A 25,265-nucleotide genomic window follows, 5' to 3' on the forward strand; every position below is an offset into this window, starting at 1 on the left:
GACTTAGAGAAAGCTTTTGACAATGTTGACTGGAATACTCTCTTTCAAATTCTGAAGGTGGCAGGGGTAAAATACAGGGAACCAAAAGCTATTTACAATTTGTACAGAAAGCAGATGGCAATTATAAGAGTCGAGGGACATGAAAGGGAAGCAGTGGTTGGGAAGGGAGTGAGACAGGGTTGTAGCCTCTCCCCGATGCTATTCAATCTGTATATTGAGCAAGCAGTAAAGGAAACAAAAGAAAAGTTCGGAGTAGTTATTAAAATCCATGGAGAAGAAATAAAAATGTTGAGGTTCACCAATGACATTGCAATTCTGTCAGAGACAGCAAAGGACTTGGAAGAACAGTTGAACGGAATGGACAGTGTCTTGAAAGGAGAATATAAGATGAACATCAACAAAAGCAGAACAAGGATAATGGAATGTAGTCGAATTAAGTCGGGTGATGGTGTGGGAATTAGATTAGGAAATGAGACGCTGAAAGTAGTAAAGGAGTTTTGCTATTTGGGGAGCAAAATAACTGATGGTGGTCGAAGTAGAGAGGATATAAAATGTAGACTGGCAATGGCAAGGAAATCTTTTCTGAAGAAGAGAAATTTGTTAACATCGAGTATAGAGTTAAGTGTCAGGAAGTCGTTTCTGAAAGTATTTGTATGGAGTGTAGCCATGTATGGAAGTGAAACATGGACGATAAATAGTTTAGACAAGAAGAGAATAGAAGCTTTCGAAATGCGGTGCTACAGAAGAATGCTGAAGATTAGAGGGGTAGATCACATAACTAATGAGGAGGTATTGAATAGAATTGGGGAGAAGAGGAGTTTGTGGCACAACTTGACCAGAAGAAGGGATCGGTTGGTAGGACATGTTCTTAGGCATCAAGGGATCACCAATTTAGTACTGGAGGGCAGCGTGGAGGGTAAAAATCGTAGAGGGAGACCAAGAGATGAATACACTAAACAGATTCAGAAGGATGTAGGCTGCAGTAGGTACTGGGAGATGAAGAAGCTTGCACAGGATAGGGTAGCATGGAGAGCTGCATCAAACCAGTCTCAGGACTGAAGACCACAACAACAACAGCTTTGCAGAGATCACAATTAATTTAACTCAGTGACAAAACATATACTAGAAAGAAACAGAAAAACAATGTGCACTCATGTTCCTCTTCAATCTACTTGATGGAACAACCCCAGATGAAATCATCAGTGCTTCATCAGCTCATAGGAAAATGTCATCAGGGATTGATGGTATTCCTGACAAAATCATAAAGCAATGTATTAAAAACATTTGACTTCCTCTTGCAGATATGGTAAATTCATCTTTTCCAGACAGTTTAAATATTGCTAAAGTTGTCCCTATCCATAAGAAAGGAGACAAAACAAATATAGAAAACTATAGATCAGTTTCATTATTATCAAGGTTTAATAAAATCATAGATAAAGTGATGTATAACAGGTTAATGAAATTCTTAGAGAAAAACAAAATTCTCGCTGATTCTGAGCATGGATTCAGGAAAAATAAATCAGCAATCTATGATTTTATAGAAAATGCCCTGCAAGCAATAGACAAAAAACAAAGAGCCACTGGCATTTTTGTAGACTTAAGTAAAGCCTTTGACATACTGGGCCACAACATTCCGTTGGAGCAGCTCCAAGTATATGGCATTAGAGGCACTGCACTAAAATGGTTCACTTCGTACTTAATGAGCAGGAAACAAAAAATACAAATAAAACATGAATTAAAGGAAACCACCAGGACATGCTTCTCAGATGGATAAGTTCTAAATAAAGGACTCCCTCAGTGATCCATTCTTGGGGCAATTCTCTTTCTCCTGTATATAAACAATCTAGACCTGAACATTGAGTCAACAGCAAACACATTTTTGCAGATGACACAAGCATCCTAATTCCAGGAAATACCACAAGTCAGCTTCAAACAGCTGTTAATAAGACTACATAACAGTTAAATAGATGGTTTGAAGGGAATAAACTTATGATAAACAGAAGAAAAACAACATTCCTAAATTTCTGTTTAAAAGCTAATGCATGCTGCACCAGTGTGACAATTAACTCCAACAAAATTTCATCTTCTCTGGAAACAAAGTTTTTAGGCATATGGCTTCAAAATAATTTCAAATGGTACACACATATAAACAAAATTAATGGAACACTAAGTAAAATATGTTACAGTCTGCACTTACTCTCTGTCAAAGCAAGTTATAGCACTGTCCGAACTGCCTACTTTGCCCAATTCCACAGCCTCCTACTGTACGGAATTATATTCTGGGGAAATACACCATCTATTTCAGTCATCATCATCACTCAAAAAAGAACTGTACAAGAGATGGAACACACTCAACAGACAGATTCTTGCAAACCCATCTTTCAAAATTCATCAATTCTCCCTCTTCCCTGTATGTATATACTAGAAATCTGAAAATATATTAGAAAGAATTTAAAAGATGTAAATGAAAATTTTAATATCCATGGACGTGATACAAGACAAAAGGAAAATTTTCATGTCCAGTCAATAAGGACATCAGCCTATAAAACCTCCACAGTAAACAGAGCTATACAAATTTACAATAGTCTTCCATATAAAGTAAAAGATGTAACATAATTCTTACTCTTTTGTAAAAACCTAAGGGCATTCTTATTGGATCATTGGTTCTATTCAGTAGCAGAATTTCTAGATCATTTAAGATACAAAAGACTGGAAACAGGACAATGCAGCTACTGCAAGAACCTTTGCACTACTAGAAATGTTCTGCAGGACATCGGACTTCCTTTCTTACTTCTTCAATTGTAGCTGCAGGCGGCGGACTCTGGGAACACCGGCGCTTGTCGTAATCAAGAGAATCTTCCTTATATGTTCCTTCACTCACTTCAATAAATAAAAAATACTTGATACTGTATTTCCATATAATATTTTTCACACACACATGTGATACATAAAGCTCACAATACTTCGTATCTATAGTTTCACATCTTCATCGTCCTGCATACAAGGGAGTGTAGGAGTAAAAAACAAAATCATGTACAAATAATTGAATGAAATTCCCTTTTTTTGTCTGCACTCCACCACGCATTCACAGTTAATGTCTCTGCCAACTCTTACGTTCAATTGGTGTTACATTTCTTTTTTATTCTTTTTTTTTAATACAAAGTCGTCTCTAATTTTTTATTTTTTGCAGGAGGAGAATGAATTTTTTTGTGAACATACTTGGAACATTTAGCTATACATTGAACCTACTCAATGTAGCCTCCATCAGCTGTGACACATCTGGCCCAACGTTCTTTCCATGATGGAAATGCGCTGTGGTAAAATTCTGGGGATTGACTTTTACCATTGCTTGACACAGGAAGTAAGGTCTTTCTCACTAACAAATGGTTTACCCCACAGGTTGGCCTTCAGATGACCAAAGAGGTAAACATCAGACAGAGCCAAGTCCAGACATTAGGGAGGATGAGGAAAAATTTTCCAACACGTTTTCTTGATTTTCTCCTGCATCATAAAGGCTGTATGGGGTTTGGCATTGTCATGGTGTAGTCTGATGAGCTGACCCTAAAACTGTGGTCTGTGGGTCTTGATGGCACATCGCAGCTTGTCCAAAGACAAACAGTAACGGTCCCAGTTAACTGTGGATCCAGGATCCAAAAAGTCAATGAAAATGACACCACTGATCCCAGAAGAAGGAGGCCATCACGTTTTGGCATGCTGTTCATGAAAGTCTTGGTTTCTTCTTCCAATGGGAACCCGGATGACACCATTCCATGGATTGGGTTTTGCTCTCAGGTTCAGACAAAAACAACCATTTTTCATCCTGAGTAATGACACCATCAGATCACTGTTTCCACTCTTCAGTAAAGGTCTTCATAAGACCCTCACACACATTCTTCCTCATCGTTTTCATTTCTCTTGTCAATAATCTAGGCACCCAATGTGCACAGATTTTTCTGTACCCTAGTGACTGTACCACTGATACCATACTACCCAATGACAAATGAGTCATTTCAGAAAGCTGTCGTGTTGCCACACATCTGTCATTTTGGATGATTTGATCAATGGTCCCCTTATTCACATCACTCATTGCTGTCGATGGTCTGCCGCATTGTGGATTGTCCAGTAGAGAGAAATCACCTTCTTTATACCTCTGCAACCACTGCTGGATACTGCTGCGATCCACTGTGTCCTCCCCATAAACAGGGAGCAACTTTCTGTGAATCGATGTGGCAGAGTCATCATCGGTCTTGAAGAGGAACTCCACCACCGACCATTGTCGCAACCTGACATCTACTTCATGGTCCATTATGGCTCACCTGTAAATAAAAGAAAATACTTTTATATACCAACTTATAGCTAAATGTTCCAAATATGTTCACAAAAATTTCATTCTCCTGCAAAAAATAAAAAAATTAGAGACAACTGTGCCAAACCTTTTGAGCATTCTTTGTAAATACAAACTTCATGATGATATGGTGGTCTTTCGTCATGTACCTACACACAGGGAATAACACAATGTATAATGATTCTCAGTCAGAAACGAATAATAAATGGAAAAATAGAAAAGGATTTGCTTGTTTGCATATGACAAGGAAAGAATGTATATCAGATAGAAAGCTAGTAATGTAATGTGACATGTGTAAACAAACATTATTTCCAAATTTAATATAAAACCAAAAACTTTAAGCATTGCATAACTGAACAACATACAGTGCCTTGATTGAGCTACTTATGTCTTAAGTGTATACTGCATGAGAAGCAATTTAGGATATTTAACACCTAATAATGACTTGTTATGCCAAACTCAACCAGAACTTGGACACGGTGTCTAGTCCAAAAATGAACATTCTCATATGTGGGAATTTAAATATCAACACAATGAAATCAGATGATATTAGTATTACATACTTGAATATCCTCTGCAGCTATGGCATAATGTCACTCGTAAGCTGTACAACTGGAGTGACTAAACAATCTTCCTTGATAATAGACCATGTGACAACAAACATTGAAAGATAGCAGTGGAGGTTACTTCTTCAAAATCTGGGTCTGTCGAATCATCTCTGTCAGATATAAAAAGCAAATATTTATGTAGAAAAGTCTTCTAAATTGAATGCATACAAAACAGTCTTCAGTTCTCATTCAAGCTACAGCGTAAAAAGTGGGAGGAAATGTATGCAGAAACAAATATAAACAAAATGTTTAATAAGTTCATGACCATGTTTAAACCAAAATATGAGGAAGCATTTTGCAAAACACTGCATTACATTAGAGCTTCCAAAGAAATTATATGGGTGACCAGAGATACCAAGAAATAGTCGGAAACTCCAAGGTATCTCACATCCATCAAAAATAACCAGACTGACCCAGCTTTTTCAGCATTTTACAAAAATTGGTGGAGAATGTATAGAAAGGTATTGGCTGCTGAAAAAAAATTGCAAACAGTAAAACATTACTGAAGGCAGATAACACCAGAAAAGCAATCTGGAACATAATCAAATAGGAGACAGCAAATATTGGATCAAAACAGCCGGAAACACGGGTTAAAAACAAGGATGTTCAAATCGTCAATCCAAAGGAACTAGAAACTTTGTGAAGGAATACTTCAGCGGCATTGCTAAGAAACCACAAGACAATTGGCCAGACACACATGTTCTACACCACCAGGACCAGCCACCACACTCAATGGTGGCACAGATAATACACCAATTAAACAATAAAAATTCAGCAGTGTTGATGAGATCCCAGTCAGTGTTCTTATGAGATGTAGAAACAATATAAAAACCCCATTAACAATAATAATTAATAAATATTTTGGATCTGGCTGCTTTCTTGAATAGCTGAGACAAGGAAAAGTAATACCAGTACTAAAAACTGGTGATCCAGAAAATATAGGAAACCACAGCCCAATTTCTTTATTATCTTGCATTTCCAGAACAATAGAAACCATAATAAAAAAAGAATAATGAAGTACTTAAATAAATACAACCTTCTAAGCAATGAACAATTCAGTTCTATCTCCCCACCCTTACCCCTATCAAAGGCATTTTGACACAGTTGACCACAGAATTTTACTACACAAATTTATTTCTAATAGGCTACTAGTAAAACACTTTCCAGATCCAAATTACATTAATATAGGCACTCCCTAGGGAAGTGTTTTGGGCCCAATTCTCTTCCTTATATTATAAATGATTTCCCACAGAGTGTCAGGTGCGGAGCAAAAATACTATTTGCCGATGACAGCACCATGGAGATTACAGACAAAAATTCAACTCAGTTAGCAGAAAAATCCAGTGAAGCTCTAGGAGACATCCATAACCAGTCATTAAAGAACAGAGTAACTTTAAATGTGTAAAAGACAAGCTGTATAAACTTCTGACTAAATAAAAAACCCAATGATACTATATTGAAAGTAAACGATGTACTAGATTGTATGACTGATACGAAATTCATCTACATCTACATGGTTACTCTGCAATTCACACTTAAGTGCCTGGCAGAGGGTTCATTGAACCATTTTCATACTACTTCTCTACCATTCCACTCTTGAATGGCGCGTGGGAAAAAGGAACACCTAAATCTTTCTGTTCGAGCTCTGATTTCTCTTATTTTATTATGATGATAATTTCTCCCTATGTAGGTGGGTGTCAACAAAATATTTTCACCTTCGGAAGAGAAAGTTGGTGATTGAAATTTCATAAATAGATCTCGCCGCAAAGAAAACCCCCTTTTGTTTCAGTGACTGCCACCACAATTCGCGTATCATATTAGTGACACTCTCACTCCTATTGCGTGATAACGTGAAACGAGCTGCCCTTCTTTGCACTTTTTCGAAGTCCTCCACCAATCTTACCTGGTAAGGATCCCATACTGCGCAGCAGTATTCCAGCAGAGGGCAGACAAGTGTAATGTAGGATCTCTCTTCAGTGGGTTTGTTGCATCTTCTAGGTGTTCTAGCAACAAAGTGCAGTCTTTGTTTCACATTCCCCATAATATTATCTCTGTGATCTTTCCAGTTTAAGTTGCTCATAATTGTAATTCCTAGGTATTTAGTTGAACTGAAGCCCTTGGATCTGTTCAATTTATCGTATACCCAAAATTTATCAGATTTCTTTTAGTACCCAAGTATATGACCTCGCACTTTTCTTTGTTTAGTTTCAATTGCCACTTTTCGCACCATACAGAAATTCTCTCTAGATCATTTTGTAATTGGAATTGATCATCTGATGATTTTACTAGATGGTAAATTACAGCGTCATCTACAAACAATCTAAGGGGGCTGCTCAGATTATCACCTAGATCATTTATGTAAATCAGGAACAGCAGAGCCAATGGCCTTGCTGCAGTGGTAACAACGGTTCCCGTCAGATCACCAAAGTTAAGTGCTGTCGGGCTGCGCTACCACTTGGATGGGTGACCATCCAGTCTCCCGAGCGCTGTTGGCAAGCAGGGTGCACTCAACCCTTGTGAGGCAAACTGAGGCGCTACTTGAATGAGAAATAGCGGCTCTGGTCTCGGAAACTGACATACAGCCGAGAGAGCGGTGTGCTGACTACACTCCTCCATATCCGCATCCAGTGACGCCTGTGGGCTGAGGATGACATGGCGGCAAGTTGGTTTCTTTGGCCTTCATGACCTGTTGGGGAAGAGTTTAAGAACAGCAGAGGGCCTATGACACTACCTTGCAGAACGCCAGATATCACTTCTGTTCTTCTCGATGATTTACTGTCTATCACTATGAACTGTGACCTCTCTGAGAGGAAATCATGAATCCAGTCACCAAACTGAGATGATACTCCATATGCACGCAATTTGATTAATAGTCGCTTGTGAGGAACGATATCCAAAGCCTTCTGGAAATCTAGGAATATGGAATCAATCTGAGATTCCTTGTTGACGGCACTCATTACTTCATGGGAATAAAGAGCTAGCTGTGTTGCACAAGAATGATATTTTCTGAATACATGTTTGTTATGTATCAATAAGTCATTTTCTTCAAGGTGATTCATAATGTTCAGCCGGCCCGTAGTGGCCGAGCGGTTCTAGGCGCTACAGTCTGGAACCGCACGACCACTACGGTCGCAGGTTCGAATCCTGCCTCGGGCATGGATGTTTGTGATGTCCTTAGGTTAGTTAGGTTTAAGTAGTTCTTTGTTCTAGGGGACTGATGACCTCAGATGTTAAGTCCCATAGTGCTCAGAGCCATCCATTCATAATGTTCGAATACAGTATATGCTCCAAAACCCTAATGCAAATTGAGATCAGTGACATGGGTCTGTAATTCAATAGGTTACTCCTATTTCCTTTCTTGAATATTGCTACTTTCCAATCTTTAGGAACAGACCTTTCGTCAAGTGAGTGATTGTATATGATTGCTAAGAAAGACGCTATTGTACCTGCATACTCTGAAAGGAACCTGATTGGTATACCATCTGGACCAGAAGACTTGCCTTTCTTAAGTGATTTGAGTTGTTTTGCAACACCTAAGACATCTACTTTTATGTCACTCATGCTAACAGCTGTTTTGGTTTCAAATTCTGGAATATTTACTTTGTCATCTTACGGAAAACTGTATTTAGTAACTCTGCTGTTAGTGACACCATCATCAGTAACATTTCCATTGCTATTGCACAGGGATGGTATTGACTGTTTTTTGCCACTGGTGTACTTTACATATGACCAGAATATCTTTGGGTTTTCTACCATATTTTGAGCCTATGTTTCATTGTGGAAATTATTAAAAGCATCTCGCATTGACATCCGCACTAAATTTCGAGCTTCTGTAAAACTTAGCCAGTCTTGGGGATTTTGCGTTCTTCTGAATTTGGCATTCTTTTTTCGTTGCTTGTGCAACAGTGTTCTGATGTGTGTACCATGGTGGATCAGTCCTGTCTCTTATTACCTTTTGTGGTATGATTCTATCTATTGCTGTCAATACTGTACCTTTGAATTTGAGCTTGGAAGGAATGGAGACTCTCTCTTAGGAAGACATCAAGCGAATTTTTATCTGCTGTTTTAAATAGATATATTTTGCGTTTGTTTTTAATGGTTTTGTTTGATATGGTTTTAAGGCTTGCAACAATGACCTTGTGTTCACTAATCCTAGTATCCGTCATGATGCTCTCTAGTAGATCAGGATTATTTGTGGCTAAGAGGTCTAGTGTATTTTCACAACCATTTACAATTCGTGTGGGCTCATGAACTAAATGTTCAAAGTAATTCTCAGAGAAAGCATTTAGTACAATTTTGGAAGATGTTTTCTGTCTTCCACCAGCTTGGAACATATATTTTTACCAACATATCGAGGGTAGATTGAAGTCTCCACCAATTATAACTGTATGAGTGGGTTACTTATTTGTAATGAGATTTAAGTTTTCTTTGAACCGTTCAGCTATTATATCATCTGAGTCAGGGGGTCGGTAGAAGGAGCCAATTATTATTTTGGTTCAGCTGTTGAGTATAACCTCTACCCATATTAATTCGCAGGAACTGTCTATTTCAACTTCAATACAAGATAAACTACTACCAAGAGACACAAACACACCACCACCTACTTTATTTAATCTGTCCTTTCTGAACGTGGTTTGCACCTCTGTAAAAATTGCAGAATGTATCTCCAGCTTTAGCCAGCTTTCTGTTCCTATAACATTTCAGCTTCTGTACTTTCTATCAGCGCTTGAAGCTCTGGTACTTTTCCAACACAGATACAACAATTTACATCTACAGTACTGACTGTTGCTTGGTCGATTCTCGTCGTTTCTTTGCCCTGTACTCTTTCAGACTGGAGTCCTATTTGATCTTTCCCAAGACTGTCTATCCTAAAAAAGCGCCCAGTCCACCCCACATAGCCCCTGCTTCCCATGTAGCCACCTCCTGTGTGTAGTGGACACCAGACCTATTTAGCGGAACCCGAAACCCCATCACCCTACGGCGCAAGTCGAGGAATCTGCAGCCTACATGTTTGCAGAACCATGTGAACCTCTGATTCAGACCCTCCACTTGGCTCTGTACCAAAGATCTTCAACCGGTCTTGTCGACGATGCTGCAGATGGTGAGCTCTGCCTTCATCTCGCTAGCAAGACTGGCAGTATTCACCAACTCAGATAGCCACCAGAAACCAGAGAGACTCTCTTCTGATCCACAGTGACACACGTCATTAGTGCCGACATGAGCCATCACCTGCAGTTGGCTGTACCCTGTACCCTTCATGGCATCCGGAAGGACCCTTTCTACATCTCGAATGACTCTCCCCGGTATGTACACAGGTTACACATCGGCTTTCTTCCTGTCCTTAGCTGCCATATCCATAACGGGCTCCATCACCTGCCAAACATTGGAGCTCCCAATGACAAGCAATCCCACCGTCTGTGCTTGTCCGGACCTCTCAGGAAGACTGGCCACTGCCGCAAGAAACGAGGCCACCCTTGCTGGCTCGGAAGTACTTTCAGCAGTGGGCAGTACCTCAAACCTGTTACAGAGGTGTAAGGGTACAACTTTGTGGCCAGCATCAACTTTCGCCTTTCTCCCAGGGATTTGTGACCCCGCCACGGTTCACCAATCACCGTCTGGCAAGTGACGACCGGCAAGGATGCCCCAAACCGAGGGCGCATTGGCGTCAGAGATCCCAGGCAATGCTACAGGTTTCAGAGGCGCCAAACTGCTCACCTTGGCTGTCCCAATGTTACCATAGCCCAGGGCAACAGCCTGGAGCCTGTCAACCATGGCCAACACAGCTTCCAGTTGTTTATGGATGGTGGCCAATTCCCCCTGAATCTGTACACAACAGGCGCAGTCCCTATCCGTCCCTAACTTTTTTTTCCTCTCTTTTATCTCACAAGCTGTTCAAAACAAACAGATGACTGATGACTTTGTGAAATTACACTATACTGGTACTAAAACGGAATGCTACAATCTAAAATACTATAAAATGCCAGAAGTTTATGAATTAAACTATGCAAGTACCCAACAGCATGCAGAGAAATTAAGAATTAAGCTGTAATTCAAATAAGTGAGCTAAGAGTGCAACTTGCTGTTGGCTGCTGCTTATCCAAGGGCAGCAGGGATGAATGTAGATTGTCAGTTGAAATGGACAGAACATACGAGAATTCTGACAAAGAAGCCATCCTTAGCATGTTATGCCCTGCGAATCCCTGCACTATTGTGCATCATTTCATGCCTCGAAGTAGCCTACTTCAGTTGTATGCGTTCAGTCCTCAGTTATGGGATATATTTTGGGGAATAAGTACTGGGAACATACATACTTTTAAGGTACAGAAAAGAGCTGTACGAATAGTAACAAATAGTTGTGTCACGACACACTCAGAAGAATTATTCAAAAAGCTAGAATTTCTGACCGTTTCATGTGAATACATCTATCACAACATAAAATATATAAGAAAAAAATCTTAATTTGTTTACCACAAACAGCAGAATACATGACCATGGAACCAAATCCAGACAGTGTTTACATCTAAACAGAATAAACAAGTCAAAAGCTCAAAATAGTGCATTATTCTGTGGAATAAAATTGTACAATAGGCTACCACAAGAAATAAAAGACATGAATGATCCCCACATCTGTAGGGAAAGCCTAAAAAAATATTTACTAAGTAATAGCTACTACACTGTAAATGAATATTTAAAATAATTATAGATTATAAATTATTATTCATAATCATTGTATATGTAATAATTTATGATATAATTAGAAAAGTGTAACTAAGTATAGCTATAAATACTGTAAGGAATGTTTATTGTAATAATAAATATTGTACTAACATTTGATAACATCCATACAATGTATATTGTCCTACGGCTGAATCAATCAGTCAGTCATTGAGTCAATAAAATGTAAAAATTTTGAGCCAAATATTCATGTAACTCGTGCAAGAGGTTAACATATAACAATAATTTTTCAGAAAGAAAGTAAACATAAATTGTACTGAAGATAGTATGTAAAGTGCTGAAACATGTCTGGATAACAGAAAAACTATAAAATGGTGTCTTGGATAAGGTGGAATTTCTCTCCAGTATTTTGCAATGTTAATTTGGATTGTCATACCTAAAGCTACAATTTCATGAGGAAAACATGGTTGGTCATTTTTATAAATTATATCAATAGTTGGAAGGTTCCATGTTTGAGTCCAAGTCCGACCCACAGTTTTAATCTTTTGGAAGTTTCAGATAAGCACACTCTCCACTGCAGAGTGAGAATTAATTCTGGAGAAATATAGATTATTTGTGAAACTGTTTCTTTTCAACACTTGAATTTCTCAAAAATAGTCACACCTGCATCCTAAGAGACCTCTTACTGTGTCCTAGTTTCTTACATGAAAAACTACCTAAGATTCATGAACAAGTGAAATATTTGAAGTTATGTGTCATGTCTCGAGTTTTTTCTACAATTTTAGCAAAGAGTGGGAATATGTCATACATTTGCTGGCTTACCTTTTGTTAAATATTAGCTTCCCATTTTCTTATTTCAGTTTTGTTTCATAAAGAAGATTATTTTACCTATTTGTTTAATACTTTATATGTAAGTGATCATAAATTGCTACTTTTCAAGTAAAAGATGCATCGAACAGTGGACATGCTCATAGAAAATGTGACAAATTGATTATGTTTTCAAGAATGTCTTTCCTCAGACTTAACATATGCAAAATTCACATACACACAGCCACTACTGCTTCTCAACACCACCACCATCTGACTGGGGGAAGCAGCAGTTTTGATTAGGATGGGTAGTGAAGGAAGGGGAAGGACATGAAGTAGAGAGAGGGAGGAACTGGACAGGGCGATGTTAGGAAAGACTGTGTCGGGCTGGAACATGTAGGTATATGCAAAGTCAGGTTATGGTCCCATTGGGAGGAGCACTGAAGGAAACAGGAGAGAACAGGGGGAATAGAGAGAATCCAAAGTAGCAGAAAGAGATTAGAATGCATAATATATATGGAATATGTAACAAAATGACAGAGAAAGTGAGAGGCTTGTGTAGGGACAGGAGGGTGAAACAGAGTGAGAATATCCATATGGCTTGAGTTGTGAAGCAGCTGTTGAAGTTAATCATCTTATGCTGCAAAGCAGGCACCACAACTGTTTGGACTCTGACTACTTTTTGGGAATGGCCATTCATTCACATGGATAATTTGTTCTTGGTGCTATCCATGTAGGATGTTGTGCCTTATTGAAGTTATATAATGTGGCTGCTTTCACCAATGGTCCTATCTTTGTGTGATGGTAAATAGCGAAAAAAGAAGGAAGGAAGATTCAGATTTAACATCCTGTTGAAACAATGTCATTAGAGATGTAATGCAAAGTTATGTCAGATAAGGATGGAGAAGGAAGCAGGCTGCATTGTTTTCTATGGAATCATTCTGTCATTTGCCTTAAGAAATTTAGGAGAATCATATAAAATTGGATGGAGATTTGAACCTCACTTCTCTGGAAATCTAGTCAAGTGTCTTTTACAAATGCACCACCTCACATGGTTGGAAATGGCAGGCTTAGAATGGTAGGTGTGAGTAAATGTATGGAACAGACCTTGCATATAAATCTTCCACAAGGGTATACCCATGGGGTTTTGGTATGTGTTGAAGGCACATTGGGATGGACAAGTATGTTAATTAATTTGGGTGGATAAGTGGCACCAATTTACTGTAGTGAGAAGCTTTATGCAGAAGATATTCATCATTTCAGAACACAATTGGTATAGTTGATTTAGTTGTTCCAACTCTGGATGGCAGAGAGTGATGAAGGGGTGGGGAGAAGATGTACATGGTGTCTTAAGAGTTTGTGTAGGTAAGGCATGGGAGATTTATTTTTTGACAAGACAGAGGTGTTAGCAAGATCTTCAACATGTCACAGCAAGTAGCATCCAATGCTGTGTATTGTTCAGTCCCTCTTATATCTAGTGTGTAATGAGACATCCAGTTTAAAAATTAGAGCCAATAGTAGTAACAGTAGTAATCCACATAAATGCTATTATATTGCTTGGTAAAAAATTCATTTAATTATTTCTGGTACTAAGAGTATATTGTTTTGGGTTTACAGACTCCAGCTCTAAGGAACAGTCAAGCAGTTGCTGCCTGTGTTCCTGTGATGAATTGGAAATGCCTGATTTTGCTCTTGAGTCTTCAGGTACAGCCATAGATAACTCCAGGCAATACCTGTGTGCATACATTCAGTAGAAATCTAAAATAAATAAGTTTAACAAAGAATGTGTCGTGCTGTATAATTTAAAGTGCTTTTTTCATACTACTTTCCTGAACTTCATTTTATGACTTATTTCTCAGAACAATGTTACCTGCATATGAAGTAATATGTTTAGACTGTCTGCTTTGACAACATTCTAAATGTAGTCATGAGTCTTTCCATTGATTTGGTGCTACTATCCGTTTCCTCTTATCACAATATTTCCACCTGCATATGCCCAGTACATAACACACTGTGAACACTGAAGTTTACATAATTATATTACCAACATTATTTTCTGCTACAGTCCCCCCCCCACCCCCCCACCCCCCCAAAAAAAAAATCCTCTTTCCAGTGCTAAGATAACTGTTCCTGGGCGCCTTAATAATCTTCTGAAGAAGGTCACCTAGTAACCAAGACCAGTAAAGAAATTAAATTTCTTTTATGCAGCTGGTTGCTTATTATTTCATTATATTCTACTAATGTGTCACTTTTTTCTGCAAACTTATTTGCATGCTTATTACTTCTTGTTACTCTTCATTTCATACTCAGTCTACCCGCTTAATTCTTAACATCCATTTGTGGACACAGTGTTCTGAAAGGTTTCACTTTTCTCCAGTTTTTTTTACAGTCTTCATTTTTCTTTTATACAGCATTGTGTTCCAAGAAAATACCTTCAGAAAAATCTTCCTTAAAGGCATTTAAAAGTATCAGTAAAAATGTTCATTTGTATCCCATCACTGGTCACTGCATACGAGCACACTATGCTACACAAACACACTCACACACACACACACACACACACACACACACACACACACACACACACACAAGTGCGCACGCACGGGGATTTTGACGATACTTCGTTTATTGAATTCTTCATGTTGTCCTTGTGATCCGTTTGAAAAACTGAGTCGGCATCTCACCATGATGAATGAGATTTTGAGCTCAAGGAAATGGTAATAGGTAAGAACTGCCCATCACAGATCCTGGGCATAGGATTTGACAATAAGAATTATTAGATTATGACAGTTTGCTGTAGAATGGTAGTTAATTACTAAATAGCATTAATTTTTACCATTAACTGCTCTATATTACGTAAGTAATCTTGACTTAGCATGAATTATTTAAGAGGGATGCTTTAACTGACTGTTTAAATATTTGGATAATAGTTGTCTCTCTGATCATCTGGGACAGTTTATTGTACAGTTTTATTCCCCTGTACAGTCTCGGAAACTGACATACGGCCGGGAGAGTGGTGTGCTGACCACATGCCCCTCCATATCCGCATCCAGTGGCGCTTGTGGCCTGAGGATGACACAGCAGCCGGTTGGTACCATTGGGCCTTCATGGCCTGTTCAGGAGGAGTTTAGTTCCCCCCCACCCCCACCCCCCACCCCCCGTAGAAAATACTGTTTTGTCTTTGTTTGCACTTGGGTAAATGTATGTTTAGAATGGCTCTTGTTCCGTGATCATGAATGCTGTTATTCATGAGATAATTGCTGACATTATTTTTGATGTGCAAAACAGATTGCTAGATAATGGTGTAGTTAGATTCCCCAGCTTTTTAAACAGATCTTTTTCCAGAGCTTGATTACTAATTTTAGTTATTAATTTAATGGCTCTTTTCTTTTGAAAATTGTGTCCATGTTTTGTGTATGGGAATCCCCCAAAAATGATTCCATATGTTTATTTATGAGCCGTCCATCATGTTTACCACGTAATTGGCTTTGTCAAAATACATATATAGTGTATATTGGAATAATATGTGACTATAAAGCATCATCTGTTAGACAATGATGACAAGACACTATGGGCATAGCATACTGATGACATTTTTTTTGCTAGTGTAGTTGTGTATTTGTTACACATCAGGTGACAGTCAATTTTAGTTCCTAAAATTTTCTCAGTTTGCTATACAATCTATGAAATTTCCATTCACATATCTTCAGTGTAAGTTTGTTGCATGATGACCAAATATAAGTATTCAGTAGTATTTCATTTGCTGTCTGTGTGAGGTTTTCTAGTGTTGATCTGTGATTCCACTATTGCTGTCATTAGCATAAAGATTTTTTGCTCCTTATCTAACATTGTCAGCAAAGTTTGTCCTAATATCCTGCCTGGAGGGACTCCTATTTTAACTGCCTATTAATGTTTAATGTGAGTCATTCCACATCCCTAAGATTCTTCTGCATGATGGAACTTATGGAACATGACATGTGAAAGAATGAAGGTAGTCTGGATGTGATAAATGGTTCACAAAATTTTTCTTTATGTGAATCCTGTGCTACCTCTACCCTTTGTGCCCTGCTTCTCAGTTATGGGCAAAACCAGTTATTGACAGTTCCTCTTATTCTCAAGGAATCTAGAAATTTGTGCTCAGCGGTACCAAAAGCCTTTTGCAGATCTATAAACATGCCTGTGACACAATAGTGGTAGTAGTAGTTGTAGTAATTTATTCACACAGAGACAATTTACATTGCATGGATTTCATCAGAAAATACATATAAAACACACACACACACACACACACATACACACACATACACACACACACACACACACACACACACACACACACACACACAGGGGTCCACAGTACCCTATACAATCAGTTTATAATTGCACATACAACTTTGGTTAATTATATGAAAGATTTTTAATGGAATATTTAGTTCAGATTTAAATAAAAAACACATAATAGTTGTATCACTTCTATTCAAAATACTAATTTGGATCAAAGCAAACATTTGGCTGAAAATACTATTGACATTGACTATGGCATATAGTATCAACATACTATGTGAATGTGATTATTTGCTACTAGGTTGTTGAAGGTATTCGTTTACACTGTAGTAGCAGTTGGTCATTAAAATCTTGAATATTATTTCCTTAACTGTAGAATTTTTTTAAAATTTCTTTTGTATATGTTGGAAGTTTGTTATAAAATTGTGTACCTTGAACATTAGCTTGTTTCTGTGCAACAGCCTTTTTTACCCTTTCTGCACGAATATCATTGCACATTCTTGTATTGTATGGATGCAGATCTGAGTTGGTTTTGAAACTTTCAGTGCACCTTTTTATGTTAATTACACTTTTTGTAGGCATAGGCATGGTAAAGACAGAATATTTAGCAGTTGAAATATTTGCTTGGCGGGTGTTAGCCTTGAAATGTTGGTAATTATTCGAACAGCTCATTTCTGTTGTGTGAAGACGGTTATTAGATTCATTGTATTATGACCCAGAAAGTGAGGCCATAGGTAATAGCAGTGTAAATGTAAGCAAAGTAGACAGTTCAGCTACACTGTTTACTAGACACATTACTAATTACACATAGTGCAAACCCAAACAGAAATTAACTTTCTAGCGAGACAGCGGATGTGGGCTTTCTGATCTAAATTTTCATCAATACGTACCTAAAAATTTTGTGACACCTACTCTCTTAACTTCTTTATTTTGAATTCTGAGGTCCAGGTTATTTTGGGACTTTGTTTTTCTGTAATGGATGTAATTAGTTTTTGAAATATTTGAAGTTAACTTGTCATATAACGGTGATGCTGAGTCGCAGATAAGCACAACAAAAAGACTGTCACAAATAAAACTTTCGGCCCCAAAGACCTGCACCAACAATGGGCAATGGACACACACACACACAAACATACACAGACACACACACACACACATGCAAACGCAACTCACACACACGACTGCAATCTCTGGCAACTGAAACCACACTGTGAGCAGCAGCAGCAGTGCATGATGGGAATGGTGACTGGGTGGGGGTAAGGAGGTGGTTGGGGCAGGGTGGGAGGGAATAGTATGGTAGGAGTGGAGCACAGTGGTCCACCCTCTTGCTGATCATGCTTCTGAACATGACATCCTTAATTTCAATGATTGCTTCACAGCCTGTGTCATATGGATCCTTCCTACCAACACCAGCTTTTCTGAATTGTGCAGGTGGGAACTTTCTCTGCAATACATCCTACTTCCCGTAACCCTCCTGGCCTCTACCTTCCTTAGTCACTGTCCTCACCCATCCAGCCCCTTCCCTGTTTCCATTCCAGCACTACACAGCCGTCATTCCACCATCACACCCAGTCTTTTTATTTATCTCCTTTTCTGGTATCCCCCCCCCTCCCCACCTCTCCCCTGCCCTCCATCTAACTTGCAGCACTTCACTGCCGCCACTCCCACCACACTATCCCTCCCCCTTCCTGCCACAGGCTCCTCCTTATCCCCACCCAGTTGCCACTCCCATCATGCACTGGTGCTGCTGTTCACAGTGTAGTTTCAGTTGTCTGAGACTGCAGTCATGTGTGTGTGTGAGTGTGTGTGTGTGTGTGTGTGTGTGTGTGTGTGGTCTATTGTTGACGAAGACCTTACTGGCTTATGTTTTATTTGTGAAATTCTTTTTGTTGTGCCTATCTGCGACTCAGCATCTCCACTATATAGTAAGTAGCAACTTTGTTTTTCATAATATTGTTACATTCCATCCTGGGTTTTCCATTGTTTGATTTGTTAAAGTTAAGTTGTTCATTTCAAACCACTTTCATGAATATTCCAGAACTTTAATTGGAGACGTTGGCAACATTTGTATCATCAGCAAACAGAGTATATGTGTACCACTGATTGGAAATTTGATGTCGTTTACGTAAATTAGAAATAAGAGAGGTCCTAGAACACTCATGTGCAGTACTCCAGTTGGTACAGTCTAAAAATTGGGTCTATAAGCAATACTTTGGTTTTAATGTTGGCTGAGGTAATTTCTGCTATCTGTCGTCTATTATGGAGATAAGACTGAAACCATTTTTTCACAACTCCTCTTATACCGATAGCATGTGATTTCTCTAGGAAGATATCATGTTGGACAGTATCAAATGCCTTCGATAAGTCCAAATTTATTCGTATTAATCTCTTGTGTCTGTCTAATCCCATTACGATATTTTCAGTGAAATAAGTAATAGCTGATTCTGTACTCAATCCTTTATGAAAACTGTGTTGGTTTACAGACAAGAAATTGAATTTTTCAAAGCAATTTGTAATTCTGTGTTTCCTGACTCTCTCTATTACTTTCAAAAATACAGATAATAAAGCTTTGGTTTATAATTTCCCACTTCATATACATTGCACTTTTTATGCAGTGGTTTCATTTTTGAAATTTTTAATCTTTGAGTAAACACTTCTTCTGAGAATGATGTAATTATGACATGTGAGAACAGTTCTAATATGACACTAACACATTTTATTATGACTGAACCAGGTACTTTGCTAATCCCTGAAGACATTTTATTTGTTATTGTTTTTATTATTCTTAGAACTTATGATTTCTTCATGGGGAATAGCAATATTGAATTGGCACTTTTTGTAAGGCAGTTTTTGCTGAGATTGGCTCAGGTATTTATGAAGTAGTTATTTATGTAATTTGCTAGAGTAAGCTTTCTGACTACCACACTGTGATAAGCAATGTTATCTTGACTTTCAACAGTTTTGTTAATTTCTTTTTTTACTGAACTCTATATTGCATTTGATGTGTTCTCCATAATGCTTTGGATGTGTTTGCTGACCCTAAAATTACCTTGTCATTGTGCATTGTTTAACCTTTTTATATCACCTGCCTTTAAATATTCATATATCTTAACATAGCCTGAGAAGTGTTTATCTTTGTTGTCCTTTTTGATTTGAGAGAGATTTTTTAGAGTTTGACTAGATACTCTGATAGCAGATGATATCCACTGGCTGTTGTCTAGTCCATCAAGCAGCACTCTTGTAAACTTTACTGTGGCTGATTTGGTTTTCTACTACTCCGGAAACTTTTTTCTGTATATTTTGCATCACCCTTCTTTAGTACAGGCTCAACTTTTGCCTGGTTCAGATACTCTGGGAAGCTACCTGAGATGGAAGAGTTATTTATTTAGTTGCAGTTAATGAGGCTTGTATACTGCCTATGCATTCTTCAAGTGTATGGACTGGCATTTCATGTATGCCTGCTGATTTTTTTTTTTTTTTGTCTTCATACTTTGTGGTGGGTGATATCATTCTACTTGTTGCATTATTTTTAACAGGAAACACTTGGCTTTGGAAGTTTTTGTTTTAAACGACTGTCTTCTGTTTGTAGGTTATTGTGGTTCTGTTTTTGCTTTCCTGTTCCCTGTTTGACAGCTTTCCAGACAGCTACACTTCATTTTTAGTATTCAGTATTGTATGGCCATTTTTTTTATTAGTTATAATAGAGGGAAACATTCCACGTAGGAATATATATATACACTCCTGGAAATTGAAATAAGAACACCGTGAATTCATTGTCCCAGGAAGGGGAAACTTTATTGACACATTCCTGGGGTCAGATACATCACATGATCACACTGACAGAACCACAGGCACATAGACACAGGCAACAGAGCATGCACAATGTCGGCACTAGTACAGTGTATATCCACCTTTCGCAGCAATGCAGGCTGCTATTCTCCCATGGAGACGATCGTAGAGATGCTGGATGTAGTCCTGTGGAACGGCTTGCATGCCATTTCCACCTGGCGCCTCAGTTGGACCAGTGTTCGTGCTGGACGTGCAGACCGCATGAGACGACGCTTCATCCAGTCCCAAACATGCTCAATGGGGGACAGATCCGGAGATCTTGCTGGCCAGGGTAGTTGACTTACACCTTCTAGAGCACGTTGGGTGGCACGGGATACATGCGGACGTGCATTGTCCTGTTGGAACAGCAAGTTCCCTTGCCGGTCTAGGAATGGTAGAACGATGGGTTCGATGACGGTTTGGATGTACCGTGCACTATTCAGTGTCCCCTCGACGATCACCAGTGGTGTACGGCCAGTGTAGGAGATCGCTCCCCACACCATGATGCCGGGTGTTGGCCCTGTGTGCCTCGGTCGTATGCAGTCCTGATTGTGGCGCTCACCTGCACGGTGCCAAACACGCATACGACCATCATTGGCACCAAGGCAGAAGCGGCTCTCATCGCTGAAGACGACACGTCTCCATTCGTCCCTCCATTCACGCCTGTCGCGACACCACTGGAGGCGGGCTGCACGATGTTGGGGCGTGAGCGGAAGACGGCCTAACGGTGTGCGGGACCGTAGCCCAGCTTCATGGAGACGGTTGCGAATGGTCCTCGCCGATACCCCAGGAGCAACAGAGTCCCTAATTTGCTGGGAAGTGGCGGTGCGATCCTACGGTCTTGGCGTGCATCCGTGCGTCGCTGCGGTCCGGTCCCAGGTCGACGGGCACGTGCACCTTCCGCCGGCCACTGGCGACAACATCGATGTACTGTGGAGACCTCACGCCCCACGTGTTGAGCAATTCGGCGGTACGTCCACCCAGCCTCCCGCATGCCCACTATACGCCCTCGCTCAAAGTCCGTCAACTGCACATACGGTTCACGTCCACGCTGTCGTGGCATGCTACCAGTGTTAAAGACTGCGATGGAGCTCCGTATGCCACGGCAAACTGGGTGACACTGACGGTGGCGGTGCACAAATGCTGCGCAGTTAGTGCCATTCGACGGCCAACACCGCGGTTCCTGGTGTGTCCGCTGTGCCGTGCGTGTGATCATTGCTTGTACAGCCCTCTCGCAGTGTCTGGAGCAAGTATGGTGGGTCTGACACACCGGTGTCAATGTGTTCTTTTTTCCATTTCCAGGAATATATATATATATATATATATATATATATATATAGATATATATATATATATATATATAACAGCATTCAGCAGTATATATAAGACACGTCTTTCCCTCTCCTTCCCTCTTTCCTGATGAGGCAACAGTTTGTTGCGAAAGCTTGAATTTTGTGTGTATGTTTGTGTTTGTTTGTGTGTCTGTCGACCTGCCAGCACTTTCATTTGGTAAGTCACATCATCTTTGTTTTTAGATATATTTTTCCTACGTGGAATGTTTCCCTCTATTATAACTATATATATATATATATATATATATATATATATATATATATATATATATATATATATATATATATATAACAGAGGGAAACATTCCACGTGGAATTATATATATATATATATATATATATATATATATATATATATATATATATAATTCCACGTGGAATGTTTCCCTCTGTTATATATATATATATATATATATATATATATATATATATATATATATATATATATATATAGTTATAATAGAGGGAAACATTCCACGTAGGAAAAATATATCTAAAAACAAAGATGATGTGACTTACCAAATGAAAGTGCTGGCAGGTCGACAGACACACAAACAAACACAAACATACACACAAAATTCAAGCTTTCGCAACAAACTGTTGCCTCATCAGGAAAGAGGGAAGGAGAGGGAAAGACGTGTCTTATATATACTGCTGAATGCTGTTATATATATATATATATAATTTTTTTTGTGTGGCAAGCAATGCCTTCCTGTGAATCTTTTTGTGTAGTTGTTGTGGTCTTCGGTCTAAAGATTGGTTCCATGCATCTCTCTGTGCTATTCTATGCTTTGCTAGGTTCCTCATATCTGAATAACTACTGCAACCTACTTCCTTCCGAAACTGCTTACTGTGTTCACCTCTTGATCTTCCTGTATGATTTTTACCCCCCACACTTCACTCCAATACTAAATTGGTGATCCCTTGATGTCTCAGTGTGTCCTCTCAACCAATATCTTCTATTTACATAACTTACAGGTTTGCTGCCGGGTAACGTAGTCAACCAGTGCCGATATTTCGACAGGAGCATACCCTGCCATTCTCAAGGCACAACTGCAAGGAGGAGGCAATGTTCAAGGGAATTTAATACCTCAGTTCACAGAGGAGAAACAAGGAAGATACCACACACAGAACAAGTAACCGTAGAGTCAACACACAACCAACGATAACCAACATCAGAAATATCGATAGTGACTATTAATCAGCAGGTGAGGTAGCACTGATTCTGTCCCTATGTTTTTTGATGAGAGACAGAGCTGGATTCCAAGCAGCATTTAAACGAAATCCACCATCTCTGTATATAAGGTTGCTTGATAGTTTGATTTCAACAGGTTCCTTAATAACACTATCCCAATAGCTGGACGTACAAGCCAGAATCTCCGTGTTGTTGTATTCCGTAGGATGACCAGTGTCAAAGCAATGTTCTGCAATAGCAGATTTGCTTGGCTGTTGTAAGCATGCGTGATGCTTGTGTTCAATACACCGATCTTCTACAGTCCTGATTGTCTGACCAATGTATGACATGCCACAACTGCAAGGAATACGATAGACACCAGCCTTACGGAAACCAAGATCATCTTTTGGCAGCTGAGCTATCACATCTTGAAGTCACCTTTCGTCAGAATGGTTATAGTGAGAGGCAGATCAGACATATGTTGCGCTATCAGCCTTCTGTGCAATGGGTGAGTGATGATAACAACGAAGTGGCACCTAAGTCTACGGCCTTTTTGCCTTATGCAGGAAGCATTTCCAACAGGATTGGCCATATTTTGCAGAAATATGATGTGAAACATGTTTTTCGACCACCTTCTAAGATCAAGGCCCTGTTGGCGTCCGTAAAAGATTATCTCGGTTTGCGTAAGGCTGGTGTCTATCGTATTCCTTGCAGTTGTGGCATGTCATATATTGGTCAGAGAATTAGGACTGTGGAAGACCGGTGTATTGAACATAAGCATCACACACGCTTACAACAGCCGAGCAAATCCACTATTGCAGAACATTGCCTTGGCACCGGCCATCCTATGGAATACAACACGGAGGTTCTGGCTTGCACGTCCAGCTGTTGGGATAGTGTTATTAAGGAAGCTGTTGAAACCAAACTATCAAGCAACCTTATAAACAGAGATAGTGGATTTTGTTTAAATTCTGCTTGGAATCCAGCTCTGTCTCTCATCAAAAAACAGAGGGACAGAATCAGTGCTACCCCACCTGTTGATTAATAGTCACTATCGATATTTCTGATGTTGGTTATCTTTGGTTGTGTGTTGACTCTATGGTTACTTGTTCTGTGTGTGGTATCTTCCTTGTTTCTCCTCTGTGAACTGAGGTATTAAATTCCCTTGCACATTGCTTCTTTCTTGCAGTTGTGCCTTGAGAATGGCAGGGTGTGCTCCTGTTAAAATATCGGCGGTGGTTGACAATGTTACCCGGCAGCAAGCCCGTGAGTTATTTGAACATTCAATTTGATGGGAAGAGTTAAGGTCTCAATCCCTTCTATTATTTGAGTTATGCCACAAATTTCTTTTCTCTCCAGTTGTAATCAGTGCCTCCTCATTATTTATATGATCTACCCTTTTAATCTTCAGCATTCTTCTGTAGCACCACATTTCGAAAGTTATAATACGTCATAGGGTCAGTATTGCTTGATGTGTTCCTATATTTCTCTGGAATCCGCACTGATCTTCTACCAGTTTTTCCATTTTTCTGTAAATAATTATTGTTGGTATTTTGCAACCATGGCTTATTAAACTGAAGTTTGGTAATATTCACATCCGTTGGCTCCTGCTTTTTTTGGAAATGGAATCATCACATTATTTTTGAAGTCTGAGAGTAATTCACCTCTGTCGTACGTTTTGCATGCCAGGTGGAATAGTTTTGTCATGGCTGGCTCTCCCAAGGATATCAGTAGTTCTGATGGAATGTTGTTTACTCCAGGGGCCTTGTTCCAACTTAGGACCTTCAGTGCTTCATTAAATTCTCGCAGTATGATATCTCCTATCTCATCTTCATTTCTGTCCTCTTCCCTTTCTAAAATACTGCCATTAAGTTCATTTCCATTGTAAAGCCACTCTACACATTACTCTTGCCTTTCAGCTTTCCCATCTTTGCTTAGTACTAGCTTTCCACCTGAGCTCTTGATATTCAGACAACTGCTTCTCTTTTCTCCTAAAGCCTTGTTAATTTTGCTGTAGGCAGTATCTTTCTTTGCCATAGTTATACATGGTTCTATATCCTTGCATTTGTTCTCTAGCCATTCCTACTTAGCCAGTTTACACTTACTATCAGTCACATTGTTTAGGTTTTTGCATTCCATTCCACCTATTTCATTTGCTTTTTTTTTATATTTTCTCATTTCATCACTTAAAT

Source organism: Schistocerca nitens, chromosome 2, assembly GCF_023898315.1.
Source record: "Schistocerca nitens isolate TAMUIC-IGC-003100 chromosome 2, iqSchNite1.1, whole genome shotgun sequence".
Lineage (NCBI taxonomy): Eukaryota > Metazoa > Arthropoda > Insecta > Orthoptera > Acrididae > Schistocerca > Schistocerca nitens.